This window comes from Pan paniscus, chromosome 9 (genome assembly GCF_029289425.2).
Source record: "Pan paniscus chromosome 9, NHGRI_mPanPan1-v2.0_pri, whole genome shotgun sequence".
NCBI classification, from domain to species: Eukaryota; Metazoa; Chordata; class Mammalia; order Primates; family Hominidae; genus Pan; species Pan paniscus.
The window spans coordinates 134,175,833-134,194,881 of NC_073258.2; the positions used below are offsets into that span (position 1 = coordinate 134,175,833).

The 19,049-nt window shown below is 42.1% G+C and overlaps 1 protein-coding gene across 3 annotated transcripts in view; it reads right to left on the bottom strand.

Moving 5' to 3' along the window:
• The window catches only part of OPCML (opioid binding protein/cell adhesion molecule like), a 1,145,446-nt gene that overhangs the window by 1,074,752 nt on the left and 51,645 nt on the right, over positions 1-19,049 (bottom strand). The gene's annotated exons all lie outside the window — the stretch shown is intronic.

A 19,049-nucleotide genomic window follows, 5' to 3' on the forward strand; every position in this document is an offset into this window, starting at 1 on the left:
ATAAAGCTTTGGTAGCCTAAACTGTGGAATAGGCATAATGACAGATGTATAAACCAACAGAGTAGAACAAAGAGCCAAGAAACAAACTGTAAAATATATTGTCAAATAATTTTAAACAAGAGTGCCATGACCATTTAATGAAGAAAATATAGTCTTTTCAATAAAAAGTTTGAGAAAACTAGATATTCATATGCAAAATATGAAATTCAACCCTTAATTTAGCCCATATACAAAAATGAACTCTCCCAGATTCAGTAATGGCTGCAAAAAATAAAATAAATTGTAAATTATTAAAAGGTAATCAACTCAGTATGGACCAAAGACGTAAGTGTAAAAGCTAAAACTATAAAAATCTTAGAGGAAAACATGAAGACAAATTTTCATGACATTGGATTTGGCAATAATTTTTTCAATATGAAACCAAAAACACAGACAACAAAAACAGTAGATAAATTGGACTTCATCAGAATTAAAAACATTTATGCATCAAAGACCAGTATCATCAGAGTGAAACTGCAACCTATGGAGTAAAAACTAAATTGTATATTATATATCTGATAATGGATAATATTCAGAATATAGAAAGAACTACTACATCTCTACAATAAAAACCAAAAACCCAATTTAAAAATGTGCAAAGGACTTTAACAGATATTTTTCCAAAGATGTACAAATGGCAATAAGCATGTGAAAAGATGCTCAACATGCTAACGATTGGAGAAATGCAAATCAAAACCACAATAGGATATCTCTTCATGCCCTTTAATATGGATATTATTAAAATATCGGAGAATAACAAGTGGTGGGGAGAATGTAGAAAAATTGAAATCCTCGTAGCATTGCTGGTAAAAATGTACAATGGTGCATCCACTGTGGAAAACACTATGGTGATTCCTCAAAAAATTAAGCATAAAATTGACATGTGGTCCAGGAATTTCACTTCTGTGTATATATCTGAAAGAACTAAGAGCAAGAAAATGAACAGATATTTATGTGGCCATGTTTATAATAGCCTTCATTACAATAGCCAAAAGTGGAAGCAACTCAGGTGTCCACTGATGAATAAGTGGATAAACAAAATGTGATATGTACACACAATGAGATGTTGTCCATCCTTAAAAAGGAAGAAAATTATGACACAAGCCACAGCCTGGATAAAACGTTAAGGCACTGTCTAAGTAAAATAAGCCAGCCACAAAAGGCAAGCACTGTATGAGTTCATGACATCAGGCTCAAAAAAAAAAAAAAAAATCAAAAAAACCTAAGTTTTGAATATACAGTTAAAAAAACAAAAAAAAAAAAAAGAAAGAAAATAAATGAAGAGGTAAAAAGTGGAATGATAGTCACCAGGGAAAGGTCAGAGAGGGAATTGGGAAATGACTGTTTAATGGGTACAGAGTTTCAGTTTGGGAAGATAATAAATGTTTTGGAGATGGATTATTGTGATGGTTGCACCATGATTTGTACTTGATGCCACTGAAGTGTACACTTGAAAATGCTTACAATGGTAAATTTTGTTATTTACACTTTACCACATTTAGAAATGGTTATTTTAAAAAGACAATAACAACATTATTTTAAGGGCTTTTGATACACACTGCCCTCCTGAAAGGATATCCTATTTATAGTCTTACCAACAGTGTAAGAGCTCCACCTCACAACACCAAATATTAGTATAAAAATACCTTTTAATTAACTAAATTTTGAAATAAAGCCTTATAGATGCTATCTCTCGAGGGGAAGACACGTGTCTATGCCGTTCTAGCTCTCTCAATAAACATCTTCATTCAATTCAGCTATACCGACACCTGGAATGTGCCCAACTGGGTACTTCGAATTTAGCTGATGGAGTAATTGGGCCAAGAAGTAGTTTAGACCTTGGTTCTCCAAAAAAAGTTTTAAAAAATTAAATGATCAAATACAATGCTGACTCTTAAAATTATGCAAATTACATGAAAAGATTCAAGAGGACTCAAAACATTGAAATAGACCTTCAACAAAGCGGGGTGATGGTTGGCAATTGACCCGGGCCACATCTTCATCGGCATCTCCACATTCAACATATCTTTGTGTTCTATTAATTCTTTTTTTCCCAGAGCTCCTATCTATCCACTGGTCCCATTTATGCTTTCAACATCTTGGTGCAGAGTTCCATATTTATCTGTTGGGAATATAGATCACCTTCTAAGAGGGACTCCAACTCCAATCCATCCTGCACACCTGCACACAAGCTGTCACTTCATTTTCCTCAGTCATCAACTTAATTATGTCCTCCACATTTTTTAACACCTGAAAATGTTCTCTATTATTCATAAAGCAAAACTCCAACATTTAAAGTATTCAAATGCAACCACCCAAAGCCCTTGCCATTTTGTAATCATTGTCTTCAAGTCAGTCCACATCCACTCGCTTATTCATTTATTCATTCTTTCTTTTCACAGCTACTCATCAGGCAATGTTTTTGTCCCTAGGATACAATGGCAAGCAAAATAGAGCTTTCAGTCAAACAAGAAAAAATAGGCAAGAAATAGTGAATTATAAGAAAATATGATGGGTTTGAGAAGAGAAATGTGGGGCGCTCTGGGGCCATGTGGCAGGAGACCCTCATTGGATGTGGAAGGCTTTCTGGAATGCTGCCCTTCAGCTGAAACCTGAAGTATGAGGAAGGATCAGAATCTTTGGAAATGGAGGAGGAATACATCAAGGTATTAACATCCAGAGTGGCATCCTGTGAGAAGAAAGGCCCAAGGCAAGAAAGAGTAAGCATGAGGTGTGTGAGAAACTGAGATGAGGGCTGTGTGGCTGAGGTGGACACAAATAGAGAAAAGTTACCAGGAACACAGAGGAGGGGGAGATCTGTTAGCACGCTTTCAGAAACCCAAGTGAGAGGTAACAGTGACGTAACCTAAGACGGTTGTACAAGAGCGGAGGCTGCTGGGTCTGAGAGATATTCAGGAACTGTCATTTGATTGAATGATGGAAATGAGGTAGAGGGTAAGGCAGGCCTTGATCTCAAGGCCCTTGGACTCGGGTACCGCAGCTCTGAGCAGTGGCTGCAGTTTGACAGTGACATGAGCGTGAGGGGCTAGACTCAGTAAAGCCTGGGACACTAGAGTGAGCATGGTATATCTATTCATTACCTGTGGTTGCTGTGCCAATCCCCACAAACCTGGTGGTTTCAAACAAGACAGATGTTTTCTTTTATGGTTCAGGAGAACAGGAGTTTACAATCAAAGTGTCAGCAGAACTTAATTCCTTCTGAAGCCTTCAAGAAAGAATCTGTTTTCTTGCCTCTTCTGACTTCCAGACACTGCCTGCATTCTTAGACCTCTGGCCCCTTCTTCACATCACTGCAAACTCTGCTTCTGTTCACAGGTCCTCCTGGTGACTCTGACCCCATAACCCTCCTCCTTACCTTGTGCATACCCAAGCGATCTAGAGTAATCTCCCTATCTCAAGATTTTTAACTGACTTACATTAGCAATGTTCCTTTTGTCATGTAAGACAGTTCACAGGTCCCAGGGATTAGGAGATTTTGGGGTGGTGTAATGGGCATTATTCCGTCTATCACTATGTGTGTAGATGAGTTTTAGTTCATTTGTCCAACTTTCCGAGTATCTGAGCATCAGCTGCGTGCTAAGCACTGTGCTAGAATCTGGGGCTATGACAATACACCTCCTGCCTTTGTGGAGTTCACATTGTCCTAAGTCAATAAGCACATATATTTTATAATATCATAGGTTTCATGGTGGAATAGCCAAGAAGGGGTATATTTGGTGGTTAAATTTGGGCTCTGGAATCAGACAGAAGCTCAACTCCCAGTTCCTCCACTCGTTAGCTGAACTTGGGCAGACAATGTATCCTCTCAAAGTTACCTCAACTATGAAATGCAGATCGTCCACCGTAAAGGGACACTGGGAGGACTAAGGAGGCAATCTATGCAAAATATGTAGCCAAAAAATGGCAGTTATCATATTGTCATAGTCACTTTTTGTCTTACATTTTGGTTATGAATGCATACATCTATATCCTGAGTTCAAGCATACATGTTTCTAAAGATTAAAGATTAAAAATATGTTTTATGCATTTGTTTAGCTACAATGCCTTACAAAATAAAATGTCTGTTGAAATAAATCACCAGGTTTGGCTTCAAACTTGGAGTGTCTGAATCATAACATTACATATTTGGCTCTATGGATCACTACATCTCAGAGAAACCACATGGCAATCCCGCCCCTCCCTCTTCACCTATCAACAATGGCGCCTCTATAGAGGATCAAGAAGTACGTAATGTACACTTTTTGATGTGGAAAATTTTAAGTTTTGTGCACTGCTGGGAAGGAGCATGAGACAAAGATTTCCAGAGAGAAGTCTGCTAGAAGATAAGACAAACACTTGAACACTTAACAGTATAATCCAAGAACAAAATGAAAATCAAAAGATTACTCTGGATCAGTGGCTAAGTAATGGGTACAGAGAACAAGCGATTTGGATTGGAGGAAGGCAAACTCATTGTTGTTATGGTGATCTCTTCTGGAAGAAGTAGAACCGGAACCGTGACCTTAGCAAATGGGTAGTATTCTTAAGGAGATGGCCAGTGGAAGCACAGGTTCAGCAGGCCAGGAAACCAGTTTTGCTGAAGCAAAAGGCCATTCTACAGAAGGGTAGCAAATAAACCCAACAAGACAATTTGGGATTAAACTATGCGAACATTCGCTACCAAGCCAAAAAGTTTTAAACTCTCCTGTGTAGTCAAATACCAGCCACATCTTTTTTCTCAGTTTAGAGAATGTACAAAAAATACATTTCTTCATATTAATGTAAATTTAGATAAATTTCAATGATAATATACTAATACTTCGGATTTAGTAACTTGAGTGACAAGAAGGTGGGAGTGAAGAGGAAGAAAGAAGAAGGCAGTGTCCCTAGCTAATGTCTAATAGACAAGACAGGCGGTATCAAGGCTCCCAAAGGAATGTCTCATCTCATGTAGCCAATGGAAGAAAATGGAAACCTACTGCTTTAAAGACTTCTGGCATATCCTCTGGTAGAGTTCTGTTTTGTTTTTTTAAACAGATATTTATATTTAGTTTGGTGTTCCAAAAAAGTTAACTACTGTTATTTTTTCTTCCCCAAAAAAGTTCATTTAAGAAAGCTGTTGCTTTTTGCATCTGTTATGCAGTTGAACATCTGTGAACCGTGAATTAACCCACTGCTCTCCTGATGAAGTTTGAGAACACTGGGGACATTCAAGGGGCATTCCCAGTGCCCCGCTAAGATGGTGGCTTCCTACAAGCGCACTGCCAGGCCCAATGCTGGGCAAAACGCACAGAAGTCCTCTGTCCTTAGAGAGCTGATAGTTTTCATCCCTGCTCTTCTCTTTCAAGTGCAAAATACAACAGGATTCTATATGGACAGAAGTTGTCGTGGGGTTCCTAGGCACCCTTAGAGCTGTCCCTACTTGGTTTTACAGATCACTTCCCACCTCTGTCTGCATTCTCAGTCCTCTGAACATGTCGCTAAAATCTCAAAAAAGTCCTCAAGCAAGTCAAATGAAAATAAATTGCATGTGTTTGTATACTTATAGTTATTTATCATTTTGGCAGTTAGGTATTGCATGTCTACAATGGCCCAAACACTGTATTAATAATATTTTTAAAGACTGGAAGAGAATCTCCCCAAAATAAAGAAGGATGACCAGAGAGGGAAGTAAGAATTATTGAGTACCTCCCTCACTCCATGGCAGGTGCTTCAGATGGCTCATCAAGTGGTACCATTCTCATTTCACCAAACTGAGATATAAGCCTGGTCCCATATGTCCTGAATGGCAGAACTGGTGAATAAGCCACAGTCTCTGACTCCCCAGCCTTCTTCTGTGACACTACCAATTCAGGGTGCCCAACTTCTTTGGCCAATTGTTCAATGAATTCCCTCACACTCCAAATTGAAAAAAAGACAACACTCATTCTGCTGTTGGGACCTTGGAAAGCAGTGTGGTGGAGGGGAAAGAATGGCAGCTTTGTTTATATCACAATAGATCATTTGTATAATAGGAGATTTGAGTCTTCTCCTCCTTGGCCACTTACTACCTCTGGGACCTTGGCAATTTTGTCACCTCTACAGTAGGGATGGCAAACAACACATCATGTAAGACTCCTAGTACCTGGCAATGCTCTCAAAATAAGACACCTTAGGTGATAAGGGCTGGCTGCAAATTTTAGTGTTGTGGTTTGAAATGAAGTAGAAGTTTTAAAACAAGTGACAGAATTTAAGGGGTTTTTCCTTGCCTTGCATTGACGGCAATGGCACGGTTTCCAGGATGCTTGCTGCCACCTCTCCAGGGTCCCATGGCAGGGTCAAAGCACAGCACCGTGCTTGCCAATGGCTCTCAGACCCTTACCTGCAAAGGCAGGTGCTCAAACGTGGCTCTTTTCCTATAGGTGAAGAAAGGATGCTGGGACAGGCAGCAGAGACAGATGCTGTGAGACTGTCAAAGTCATAACAGCAACTCTTTCTGGTTCCCAACACACTCAGACCTTCCTGGAATGGCCCAGGGAGACTGTGACTGCTGCGGCAGCCAGGAGGCACAAGCAGAGCCTCCCAAGTCCTCTAGGATTTAGCCAAGGGTAGCACTGGCTGCAGGAAGGGTGTCAGGTCCAGATGACTGACTCTGATGAGCTCTCAGAACCAGATTTAAAAGTGACAGTGAAGCCCTGGGGAAAATGTCCTAAGCAAATGGGATTAGAATACAAATTGTGTTTGACTGAGAGCCCTTGCGGGCACCTTGGCCCCAAGAGATAATAGGTTGCTTTGGGATCGCTGAGAGAAAAAGGCTTTTTGACAAGAGTTCAAGTGCTCACTTCACAAACACTCTGTTCATTTCTCCCCCAGCCCCTTTCTCTACCTTGTGAAATCATCTACAGCCTCTCCATTTGGGTTGAGGTGAAGAGGATAGGTAAGCAGTATAATATGTTCAGCAGCTCTGCCCTGCAGGTGAGGGTAGAGAATATTATGGAAAAAAACAACAATTATTGATAATCAGGAATATTCATTGTGAAGTATAAGCACCATCCCACAGGAAAAATGGTAGGATAGTCACCCGGGAACTGAAGGCTGTGGCTGCTGCCCCAGAGACTGGTGGGCCTACCCTGCCCTGAGGAGTTGGGGTTGGCTTAGGCTGCACATTCTCTCCTAATAGAGAATCAGATCTGCTCATTCACTCTAAGGTATGAATGACTAGATAAGTGTTACTTCTCTCAGAAATACTTGTATCTTTATACCCCCTTTCTAACAAATGACACGAAATAGCTACATTTATGCTCCACATAATGATAGTTGGGCCAGTGATGGACCACATATATGATAGTGGTCTCATAATATTATAATATGGTATTTTTTAACTGAACCTTTTCTATGTGTGGAGACACAAATCCTTAGCACTGTGTTCCAGTTGCCTACAGTGTCAGCACAGTGACATGCTGTGCAGCTGTGTACCCTAGGAGCAGTAGGCTCCACCGTACAGCTGAGGTGTGCAGTAGGCTGTACCACCTAGGTGTGTATAAGTGCATTCTGTGAAGTTCACACATGATGACATGTTGCTGTCATGCAAAACTTCTTAGCTCATTCCTTTTTGCTCCAGTTTCACCCTACTCCAGCCTCAGCCCACTTCAATTCACGCCATATGTTATCACCTCTTTGTTTTTCCTAAACAATTGCTCCAATTGTTTTCTCTTCACAAGGCCTTGAGGAGTTCTCATTGCTTTCAGGAAGAAGCCTCATCTCTAAACTTGACCTTCAGACTCCTCGGTCTGACCCAATTGGCTTTCTAAGCCTGCAATGCCCTCATCTCCAACACAGAAGTTCTCCTCAAGTGCTCCTCTGACTATTTTATGAAAAACCCCCAGGTTTTTATAGATCCTACCTGGCACATGCTCTCTTCTGTACCTTAAATACCTCTCACCTTTCTTTGTCTCTTATAAAATTCTGCTCATTCTTAAAGGGTCTTTCAAATTTGAAACTTTTCTGGAACCAACTAAGTTCACAATAATCTCTGCCACCTCTAAACAATCAAAATCCTTACAGTCTCTGACACTTAGACAGCGTTGCCTTACAGTAGTCATCATTGTATTTGTTTACATTTAGTCTTCCCAAATTACACTGCAATAAGCCGCTTAAAGTTGAGACCTGATTTATTCTACCTTCCCTGCACTCCCAGAACAATGGCAAAGACCTCCATTTTCAAGGGGAAACCATCATCAGGGGATGTTGACTCTATGGATCTGGACTGAAGCTAATGGAACTCCACGAAACTGGAGATTATTATTTTTTTAATCCCAGAAGTCAAGTTTGAAATCCCAACTTGAAATAAAACTACATGATTTTCTCACAAAAGAAAACACTCTTCACAGTTTTTGACCATTACTCTCTTGAGAATGAGCTCTAAGACTGCACTAATGAGTCTATTAGAATTAATTAGACTAATCTGAAATTATTTGCTTAATCTAGGGACAATCTCATGGTGGAGAAAGTCCCCAGAGAGAAGCCAACCAGAGGGTGGAAAAGCCTCACAGCCCCTCCATCCCTGTGACAGATGCAACTCACACAGCTGGTCCCAAACAATCTGGCAAATGTCACGAGGAAGGAGGGCAGGTGAGAAAGCTGGCAAAGTGTGATGTCCTTTCTTTCCCTGGTCCCTGCCACCCTGACCAGTGGTAGGATTTCTGGAAACCCAGCAGAATGCTGTGATTCTGCCAGTCATCCTGAAGTGGGCTTGATCCTAACATATCTGACCACAGGAGCTGATCTTTCTATTGCACTTGTGCTTTGGCAGACCCCAACTATTGGCTGACTTTTGGAGGAAAAAGTGAGAAGAGTAACTAACCATTGAAAGCAAACAGGGATGGGAATGCTGTCCTTTGTGCCTTGCTCAGGACAAGCCACATTTGTCTGCATTTCCAGAGATGCTTAAGAAGGCTTTTTGTGGCTAGAGAGATCATTCAGGGTCAATCCAAACAAAGCTGGTCCCTGACACAGACTCTCTGAATAGGCAGAGAGTTGGCAAATTTTGTTCCCTGAGCTGTCCACCAAATCAACAAACTAACTGCATCCCTATTAAGGAAAAGGTTTCTGTTAGATGATGTAGTGTGATAGGAGCTACAAAGCAGGATAAGACATGATCCCTGTCCTTGAAGACATCAGTCTATATGGAAAGATACAACTCAAGAACATTAAAGACAGCTAGCAATACAGGAAATGAGTAGTTCAGAAAACAAACAACAGTCTACAGCTCAGCATTGGGAGGGATCACTGGGAGGTTGGAATGACTAGGGATGGCTTCCTAAGAGAAGTTGCACTGAAGTAAGAACTTGAAAGGAAGATTTCAGAGAAACGGAAGAATGGAATGGATGCAGAAGCAATCAAAGGAATATGTAAAATAGAGTGAAGAAGCCTTTATATACTGATATGGAACGATCTCCAAGAAATGTTGGTAGGTAAAAGGGCAAGATGCAGAGCTGAGTGTATTGTATGCTATCATTTATGTAAGAGGAAGAGACAGACAGAGTGCTAGAGAGAATATTGGCTTGTATATGCATATAAGATTTTGGAAGGATACTGAGAACTAATGACATTGATCATCTTGGGAGAGGGGAACTGGTTGGCTGGGGCATAGGCATGGAAGAAAGACACAGATATTCCACTGTATTCCCTTCTGTATCTTTTAAAATATGAAACATGATTTCTTAAAAAAAACAAGAGTAAAAAACCAGAGTGGAATAAGCAATAGAATACTTACAGCATATTTTACGGACTACTTGAGCTAAAACAGAAGGATTGAGGAGTAGTAAAATGTTTCCATGATGCTCATGACAGGGTCTAAAATTGAATAGGTTATTTTCAAAACATGGATATGCTATAAAGAGAAACTGAGGTCAGGAGTCATTGAAGACAGAGGGAGTAGAGAAAAGACACTTGTAGTTTAACGGTGTGGAAATGGTCCCTGGTCCCTGCAACGCTGACCAGCAGGAGGATTTCTGGAAACCTAGCAGAATGCCATGATTCTGCCAGTCATCCTGAAGTGGGCTTGACCCTAACACATCTGACCATGAGAGCTGATCTTTCTATTGCACTTTGTGCTTTGGCAGACCCCACCTATTGGCTGACTTTTGGAGGAAAATGGAAGTGAGAATGAAAAGTTAAGTTTGATTTTTTTTTTTCTACTGTCAAAAAGACAAGTGAACCCTTTTAACACACTGTCTTTCAGAGATGAAGCTCTTTTAGTTGCTTTTCTTTTCTGCACACAACATTTTACCACTAATCCTCAAATCCTCTGCAAATGCCAGAAGCCGGGCCAAGCCTTTGCCTGGTGAAACTTTAGTAGTACAATATGGCCTTTCAATAGAAATGCATTTCTCTGCATTATCTTCTCATGATCACAAAGAAATAGGAGACGATGGGCCATGTGTCTTGGAGGAAGCAGTGCTGCTTACATGGTCCCAGTCAGGCACAAGAAAGTCCTGATGGTATTTAGGGAGCAGCATTTCAGAGAGTCATTGCCAGCTGGGCAAAGGTAGGGAAGAAGTTTCCATCATGAACGGAATAGCTCTTACTTCCATAATGATGTGATGCAGATCAGGCAAACCCCGATCTTCGGCTGCCATTCTGCTTGGCTGAGAGCTGTTTTAGGGGATCGAGGAGCTCTCAGGGCCACATCACCTGGGCTCAACAGGGTATCTTGCTGAGTTTGAATGCTGAGACTGCCAGCAGAGCCCCAAATAGTCCTTGGATCCAGAAATAGCCTGTGGCAATTATGTTTTGTCTTCCTACTGCAAGGAATCCTTTCATTTTTTCTCATCTGTGAAGACAAATCTTCCAGTGTTTCTGGCAAATGAAAGTCCAAGATTAGCTGAAAATATCTATGAAAAGACCCTGCAGCAATTGGCAATCTCCTCCCTGGGGTATGGAGATACTGACAGGATCCTAATAACCTGAGCAGGAAGCACTGCTGCACCATCCTTCCCCAGTCCTGTCCCAGCCCTCCAGTGATCCAGCGCCCAATCCCACCTGCCCACACACTAATGGCCCACAGCTAACCCAAGGGACAACATTTTACCATTTTACTAAGGGACAAAGAACCATAATGATGCTGCATTTTCTGTCCCTGGGACTGTCTCTCCCTCTCTGTTTCATACTGGGAGCTCACAAAGGCTGAGACTTCAAATCATTCTTCAGGAAAGATGAGTCTATAATATCACACTTACCTAGACTACTTCTGGAACTTGACTTTGCCCTCCCCCTAAGGCAGGCAACAAGGTTGACAAAGGTTAATAGCAGGAAACAGCACAGAAACCTAACCCAGTCTCGAATTTTAAATAAACCCAGATAGAGAGGCCTGAGGATGAGGAGATGGCCTCCACTGAAAACAAAACACATTGTGTCTGATAAAAGGATGCTAGCTTTCTCCTGCAGCATCGAAATTCCTGTGAAAATGTTTGTTCAGTCTTATTTTAAAATTGTGTGGCTAAATAGGTTTGCTGACTTTAAAGTTGCCTACAATTTTAAATAATTTCAACCCCTTTAAAAAGTTGAATTGCTGAGTCAAGTACTTAGAGACAAGGAAATAGGGGTTGGTTAGTGAACAAGGTTACTCCATGTTTTGTTACTACAAAAAAGCACCCCACAGAGAAAAAGGAAAACAAAATCAGACGAGACTCAAAAAGAGAGGGGAGCCATCTTGAGATCTCTATGCATAATCTTCCCAACTGTTCCACATAAGTCTCAGAGTTCAGTCTCATGGGACACATCTGGGCTCCTGCCTATTTCTTGTTGCTTCCATTGGCTAGGCCTGGATCACTGGCCATCTCTGGATCTAACTTTGTGCCCAGTACATCCAACCCACATGGGCAGGGCTGGTGGAAGGGTTGGCTTCCCAAGAGCTATCTGCATACTAATAACCGGAAAAAGAAGAAGGAAATGTTGTACACACTTACAAAGCTTTTTAAGAATATGCTACACTGAGCACAATATTTTAGAGAGTAACACTTTAATAAAGACATATTTGTGATTGGAATGGATTCTAATTGAGAATGGGCTGAGCTAAAAAGGGTTAAAGCAAAGCTATTATTGACTAGCTAAGAATAGAAATAGTATACCTCTTTGGTACATAGAAGACCCCATCATCTTTTTACATTCTATTTTTTCCTACTTGTTGTTATTTATTTATTTCATTTAATAAGTAAATTAGTTTAAGTCTTGTTATCATACATAGTTATATTCTTAATGTAAACATGAATTTAATATTCCTTGAGGGCTCTTAATTGGCCAGTCTCTGACTGAACTAGAATGCATGGTACGTGATTCACGCCAAGGATATCACAGTCTGCTATAAAGGACTAGAGCCCAGATAGGAAAGTAGATGGACTCTTTGTAACACATATTGTAAAAATCCCAGCTGTCAATCATGTTTCTCATTTTTATCAGGTCTACCTACTTCTAAAGTGAACAACTAGAATGCCATTCATTTATGAATTCAAAAGCTGTTATCAATCACCAGCTGTTTACCAGCCACCATTCTAGGTAAGCATGTTATTCTTGAAGAGATTACAGTCTCATGTAGAAGAAGAAGAAGAAATAGATGAGTTTCCTGAACTGTACTAAGTTTAAAGTCAGGTAAAATCATTGGGTGCTGTGGAAGCCCAGAAAAGGCATCTCAAGCCCTACTGCGGCTGGGGGTATGGGGCAAGGTAGCCATGATTCCTGGAGAGGTGGATTCTTGAAGGAGAGAAGGGCGGGGCTGGAGGAGCATGGTCCCGCAGAACCCAGCTCACTCTGGTTGCCCTCCAAGACTTGGCCTGAACCTACTTCTTTCAGATTCATTCTTTGCATGAAAAGACAGATGGCAGGAAATCGGGGTGAGATAGAATATAGGAGAGGAGGGTGGGGAGTCTCGGATGTGCTGGGGCACTGGCCTTTGAGTGCACACGGCAAGCGCCTGCTTCCTTCAGAGATTATGTCAAAGACAGAGGATCCTCAGGAGGTACCAGTGACGTGCACACATATGGGAGGGAATGCTCCTGCCAAGGAAGCACATCCTGCCAAGCAGTGCAGGCACCTACCACAGTTACCAAGAAAGTTTTTGGCAATCCCTGGGACATGCCACCTTTACCCCCTAGGCCTGAAACAAGGAGGCCCTGGCTGCTCTTCTATACCCTGTTGCTGTTATGGAAATATTTTGGCAGTTTTTAAATAATAGTATTCCTACACAACTGAATGTTTCAGAAATGTTTGTTTTTTATTTTTTATTGTGTGTAGGGTTTTTGTTTTGTTTTTGTGTTTTTTTGTTGTTGTTTTTTTTTTTGCCACTTAGCATCACGCCCAAGACAATACAAATATTTCAAGCCACATAGGATGCAAATGCAACAAACAGTCACCTCTTTGATATTGCAGACCTCAGGAGAAACAGTCACTTATTTCTCTTCCTCTCTTTTCACCTTTCTCCTCCTCCAGCCATTTTCTATCTTCTTTTGTTTTTTTATCCATTACAGACAAAGAGACAACCCCACAACATCCAGCCTATGCTCATGGACTTTCCAAACAAGAAGCACCAGACAGAAAGCGTCCTCTCTGTCCCATTGCAGTAACACAAAGGAAAAGGAAGGATTTGAGATTTTGCAAAAGAATTAATAGCATCTTCACAGAGCTGAGATTGCAGGAACAATCTCTTTCCGTCATAAACCTACCAGCTCTCTCTCTTTTTCTTAGGTTGAGAAAATAAGAGAGACATCAGCAGGAGAGTTGACTGCTGAAATCCAGTCTTAACCTTTGAAAATATAATTTATTTAAACCCAGCGTATTACAGAAAGCCCAGCGTGGATGGCGGATTAGGTGGCCGAGGCAGCTTCAGTCAAAGAACAGGATAAACTGAGTGTCTCCCCTGAGATCATTCCTATGGGATGAAAATGCTTTCAGCCAAGATACTGAAATAAAAGGTCCTTGCCTGGTGGGAGAATGGATGGTAGGTGAGATGGCAGTGGAGCCTCCCAGGGGCAATGGCTAGTGAGTAGCAAGCTGCATCCATTTGGAAATCTCCCTGGGATTGCAAAGAGGATGAAGGACAAAATGGCTTCAAAAGCTTCTAAGGACCACCAGCAAAATCATGGCCTAGACAGGGCTCTCCCTATATTCACACAGCTGTCACCATCCAATTGACCTGGCAAAGTAAACAGGAGACCAAGGCATGTCTGGAAAACACGTTTGGGCCAAAAACCCATTAAGGTAATTTTCAACATACAGGCTCATCCTCTGGGGACTTACAGCTACTCCCTTGATGGAACTATAAGTAGACAAACAGTACAACATCTACTTACTCTCCCAAAGCCTGTCAAAGTTGCTGTAGAGCGACCCAAATGGCCTGATTGGGGTGCACAGAGAGAAGTGAGTAAAGCGAGAGAAGAAACACGAAGACAAATTCTACATACACTTTTTGTACTCTGATTGTTGTTAGTTTTTTTTTTTTTTCTGATCCAAAATGAACTTCATAGGATAAATTTAGTATCAATGAAAACGGGCTCAATCGCACAGTTCAGATTTCAAATATTTTCCCTGTGTAGCAATCATTGGTAGTGAATTTGCCTTTTTTTCAGTAGGAAAGAAGTCACAGGACATTCATTCATGTATTCATTCAACAGAAATACATTGGGCATTTGTGATGTGTTGGACCCTATGGAGGTAGTGGGCAATGCAGCAATGAACAAAGTAATCCCAACCCTTGCATTCCTGAAGCAGATCATCTGGCAGGAAAGGCAGACTTTGTCCTGGTGATGATTAATACCAGGAGTGTCGCGGAGAACGGCAAGACAGGGCAAGCAGTGAGAAGCACCCCGGAGGGCCGGTAGTTTTGGCCCATTTCACACCTCCGCTGGCTCTCCTTGCCATCATTTACATTCTGAAATCAGAGTATAAAACCTCCTCCCAGGAACCTGTCTAAAAATAAGTTGGCCATTCATAAATGATGGCATCAATACAGAAGCCATGTATTGTTTTCCCTCCATTTTCAGGCACTAGACTGGGTGTGAAGGGGAGAGGCGGATAAGACTCAATGGCAGAGGGCTGACTTTGACAAAACAGGACCCTCGGGAAATGCACAGCTTAACTGCGCACAACCCTCCCTGAGGTTTACCACAGGAAGGTCAGTTACAAGCCAGCAGTGCCCCCTGCCCATCAAGGGGATGTCTACACTTAGCAAAAGTTTGGTTGTTTCTCCATTACAGTTGTTTTTCCCCACGTTTTTCTGTTCGCCCTCTTCTGCCTTCAGCACACGAAGAGTAGCCATCGCTCTTTGCCTTCCGTTTAGCATAGCTTTTAGAGGATGCAAAATAATAACTATCTCTGGTCCCCTTTAACCTGTTCTCTGGGCTTGGCTCTGCAGAATGGGTGGCTAGCAATTTCACAAAGAATAGATCTTTTCACTTTCAACACGGTGAATGCCCTGGCTTCTAATCCCAGTTAGCACTCCTACAGGAATACATCAGACACCTGCGATCCTCAGTGCACTAGAGGTGGCAGTGGGTGGAAAATGCACATCACAGCCATTCAGGACTTCAGAAATGCTTTGAATCCCATTCATTTTCAAAATTTATGCTAGGATTATTGGTGGAAGTTTGATGCGGGTTTTTTTTTCTTTTAGAGTAGAGGTGGACAGGACCTTTTCTACACTGTCCACAGTAACGCGACTGTAAAGAAATCGAAGCTGGGACCTGGGATGTCCTTGGCAGGAAGCACAAACCAGCCGCATGTCCATCACGGGCCAGGCATTCCTTAGTTTGGGAAGATCCTTCAAGAGAGAGGAAGGACTGGAGACTTTTCTCAATCTCCTGGGGAGAACATTTATAACTTTCTGAAGAATAACCAAACTATGTACAATTTGCCCTCAGTTCTCTTCAGAGACTGAAAGGACAGTGATAACTTGAAATACTTACGTAGGGGTAACCAAAGACGAGATTTTATCTGCTGCTGATGTGAACCAAATTAGATATATTTTGAGGAAAGGGTGTATGTATATTAGATTTTAATTAAGTAGTGTTAATTATAATCTATGAGATGTGCTTACTGCTTATCAGATAATTATGAGAAAGCCAATTTGGCTGCTGGCTTGCGACTAATTAAGTGGAATTAGTAATGATAATTATAGATTTCATTTTGGTTTGCCTTTATTGGAAAAGGGGCAAATCTGCTTTGGCTAAGATGCATCAGGGTGGCAGTACAGAATCCCCAAACCCCTGGAGAACATCCTGAGCTTCGAGACATCGGGAATGGCAGGAGGATGAAGGGATCAGCCTCTGTTGTGGCCTCCTGCCTGCCTCTCCCAGCATCACAATCTTACCGGACTAGCCCTTCTCCCCTGCCTCTCCCTCCAGCACCTCCTCCTTCTTCCAATACAGAGAAGTTCCCCAGTCCATTTTAGCGAGGAAGAGGTTTGACTCCGAGTAAGAGACTTTAGTGACCTGACCAAGGGTCTCGGACCTGAATTTGAGAGAACAGGGACCATCTGTGCTCCTGTTGTGTAGATCGTGCCATAGTTTGTGGGGTCATGGGGAGAAGGAATGGCTCACAGCATCCTCCATGTCCCAACCCCAAATATACCACCTGTACTGCTTAAGAGAATCATTGTATATTGCAAATTGATCGGTTTCTTTCAAGCCATCTTTCTTCCAGAAGTTACGTAAGACAAATGGAGTAAGACAAATAATTGAAGTACAGGATCTACTTCCTTTGAAAGGCCATTGAAACCAACCTAAACTATAGACAAACTAAAACGATACTTTCTGTTTCATGTTTCCATGTGAAACACTATTGTGAGGTTTCAATTACATGTCTCCTCATTTAACATTCGCTTATGCCTTTAATATTAGAATTTGAATTCCTTGAGAACTGATGCTGTAACCATTTTTTTTTTTCAATTCTGAATGCCTGCTATCTAATAAACTCACCCTGGAGCTGTGGCACCTGAGGCACCAGAGTTAAATAAAGAAACAAGTCACGCCATCCTAATTTCATCCCAGGCCATCACTTTGTAGCATTTTTCTCTTGGGCAAATCACTTAATCTACCTAAGCCTTGGGTTGCTTCATTGCTTTTCTTTTTTTGTATCTGTATAATGGAGATGATAACAGGACGCACTTTAAAGGATACGTAAAATGACTCATGTAGCGTTTAGCACAATTCTTGGCCCACAGCAAGCGCTCTGCAAATCTGTGTTTCTCACTTGGTCCATGAGCTGCCTGCAGCTGAACCTCTTGGAGGAACTGTAACAGATGCAGCATCTCAGCCTACCTCAGACCCATTGAATCAGAAACTCAAACTAAGGCCCAGGTGTCTGCATTTTCCACAAGCATTCCCCAGAGGATTCTCGTGCACAGTGGCACATTCATGGCCATCACAAGTAATATCAGCTCTGTGTAGAGTCCCAGTGCACATCAGCATACCACACCAAATGTAAGGAACATTCTTGGGGTGGGCTCAGCCCTACCTCAGCCTGAGTCATGACCAGAACAGATTAAAGGAGTTAAGACAGGTAAATTGGCAACCTGGAAGCTCCATAGCCTATGTGTTATCATTACTGTCAGAAATGCAGCCCCAGTCAAGAGCCCTCGCAGAACAGACTTTGCTGTGCACACAGGCCCTGAAGGGCTTCTTGCAGAGCTTGGAGGCAAGAAGGGCAGCACACAAAAGGAATCCTACAGTGACTCAGGTCAAGTGTCACACAATTGACCCTGCCACTGCTCACACTGTTGAGTGGGGTCCTCACCCATTTGGGCCCCACCCAAGTCGCACACTCTCGAGGAGCCCATATGCTGGGAACCAGCTCCACACCACAGAGGACCACACACACCCACCGAACAAATGACACCCATGGCTTAATGATATCTCTAGACTCCACCTCCATTGTGCACATTCTTGAGAAAAGCCACCACCGGCCTTTCCACCCACGATGCTAAGGCCTGGCCTGGCCTTCGAAGAGCACTGAACTCTAAGCTTGCCTTGCTAATACCACCTGCTTTCTGAGCACCACCCAACAAGCCAGCCCAGGAGGCTTGTCACCTCAAAATCAAGAAAAAGGGGAACGTTTCTAAAAGGGGCAGTGCCTAACTTAACCAATTTCTGCACACTCATTCTATGGACCCCAATCCAAGACACACAGTGCTCTGGGCTCCCCACTTTTTCCTTCTTAGAGCAGGCATCCCAGCACATCCAGCCCTTCCCTTCCCTTGATCGGATGGCTTGGTCTCAGTCCTGATTTCCTACATCTACAGCTAACCCATGCTTGCTCATCCATTCACTGGTGATCTCTTGCCCTGAACTGGCTCTGTTGAATCTCTCACATCTCATGAGGTGCTATTATCACTGTATTTATTTGACAGATGAGGAAACTGTGGTCTGGAGGGTTGCCTGCCTTGTCCTTGTTCATGTAACCTGGAGTGGTAGAACCAGGCTTTGGCCTTGCTCTGCACCTCGGCATCCCACTGCCTTCTGCTTTTTCTGAGTTCAGCGAGTGTGTGCTCATCCCATCCTTACCAGTGTCCAGGGCCTTCTGCCTTCCACTTGCTTGCCACGTGACTTAAGAGCCACAGTGTCTGGTTTATGATCTGCTCCCTCTTTGAGACTTGAACTATGCCCTCAGGCAGCATCACTCAGGCTCTTCTTCTGACTGTAAAATCCTATCCATTCTCTACAAGGTCTGGATTAAACCTCCTATCATGCATGAAACTCTTTCTGACCCCTTTTCTGTAAAACACTATCTCCTTCCCCTGAAACCTTGTTGTGCCAGCTAACTGTCTTGTATTATTATGCATCTATTCCAGTGCCATCCATATCTGACTTTCCTAAGGTGGAGATAAACTGCTTACAGAGGATCATGCAACATTTGTATTTTTAAGCTCAATGGCATCTACCATAGAGCTTTGCCTGTAGTTGATACAATACTGAATGGGATGATTGAATAATCTGGACCTAAATTACTTGCTTTGTGTATAAAGTCTCACTTCTGTGTCATGC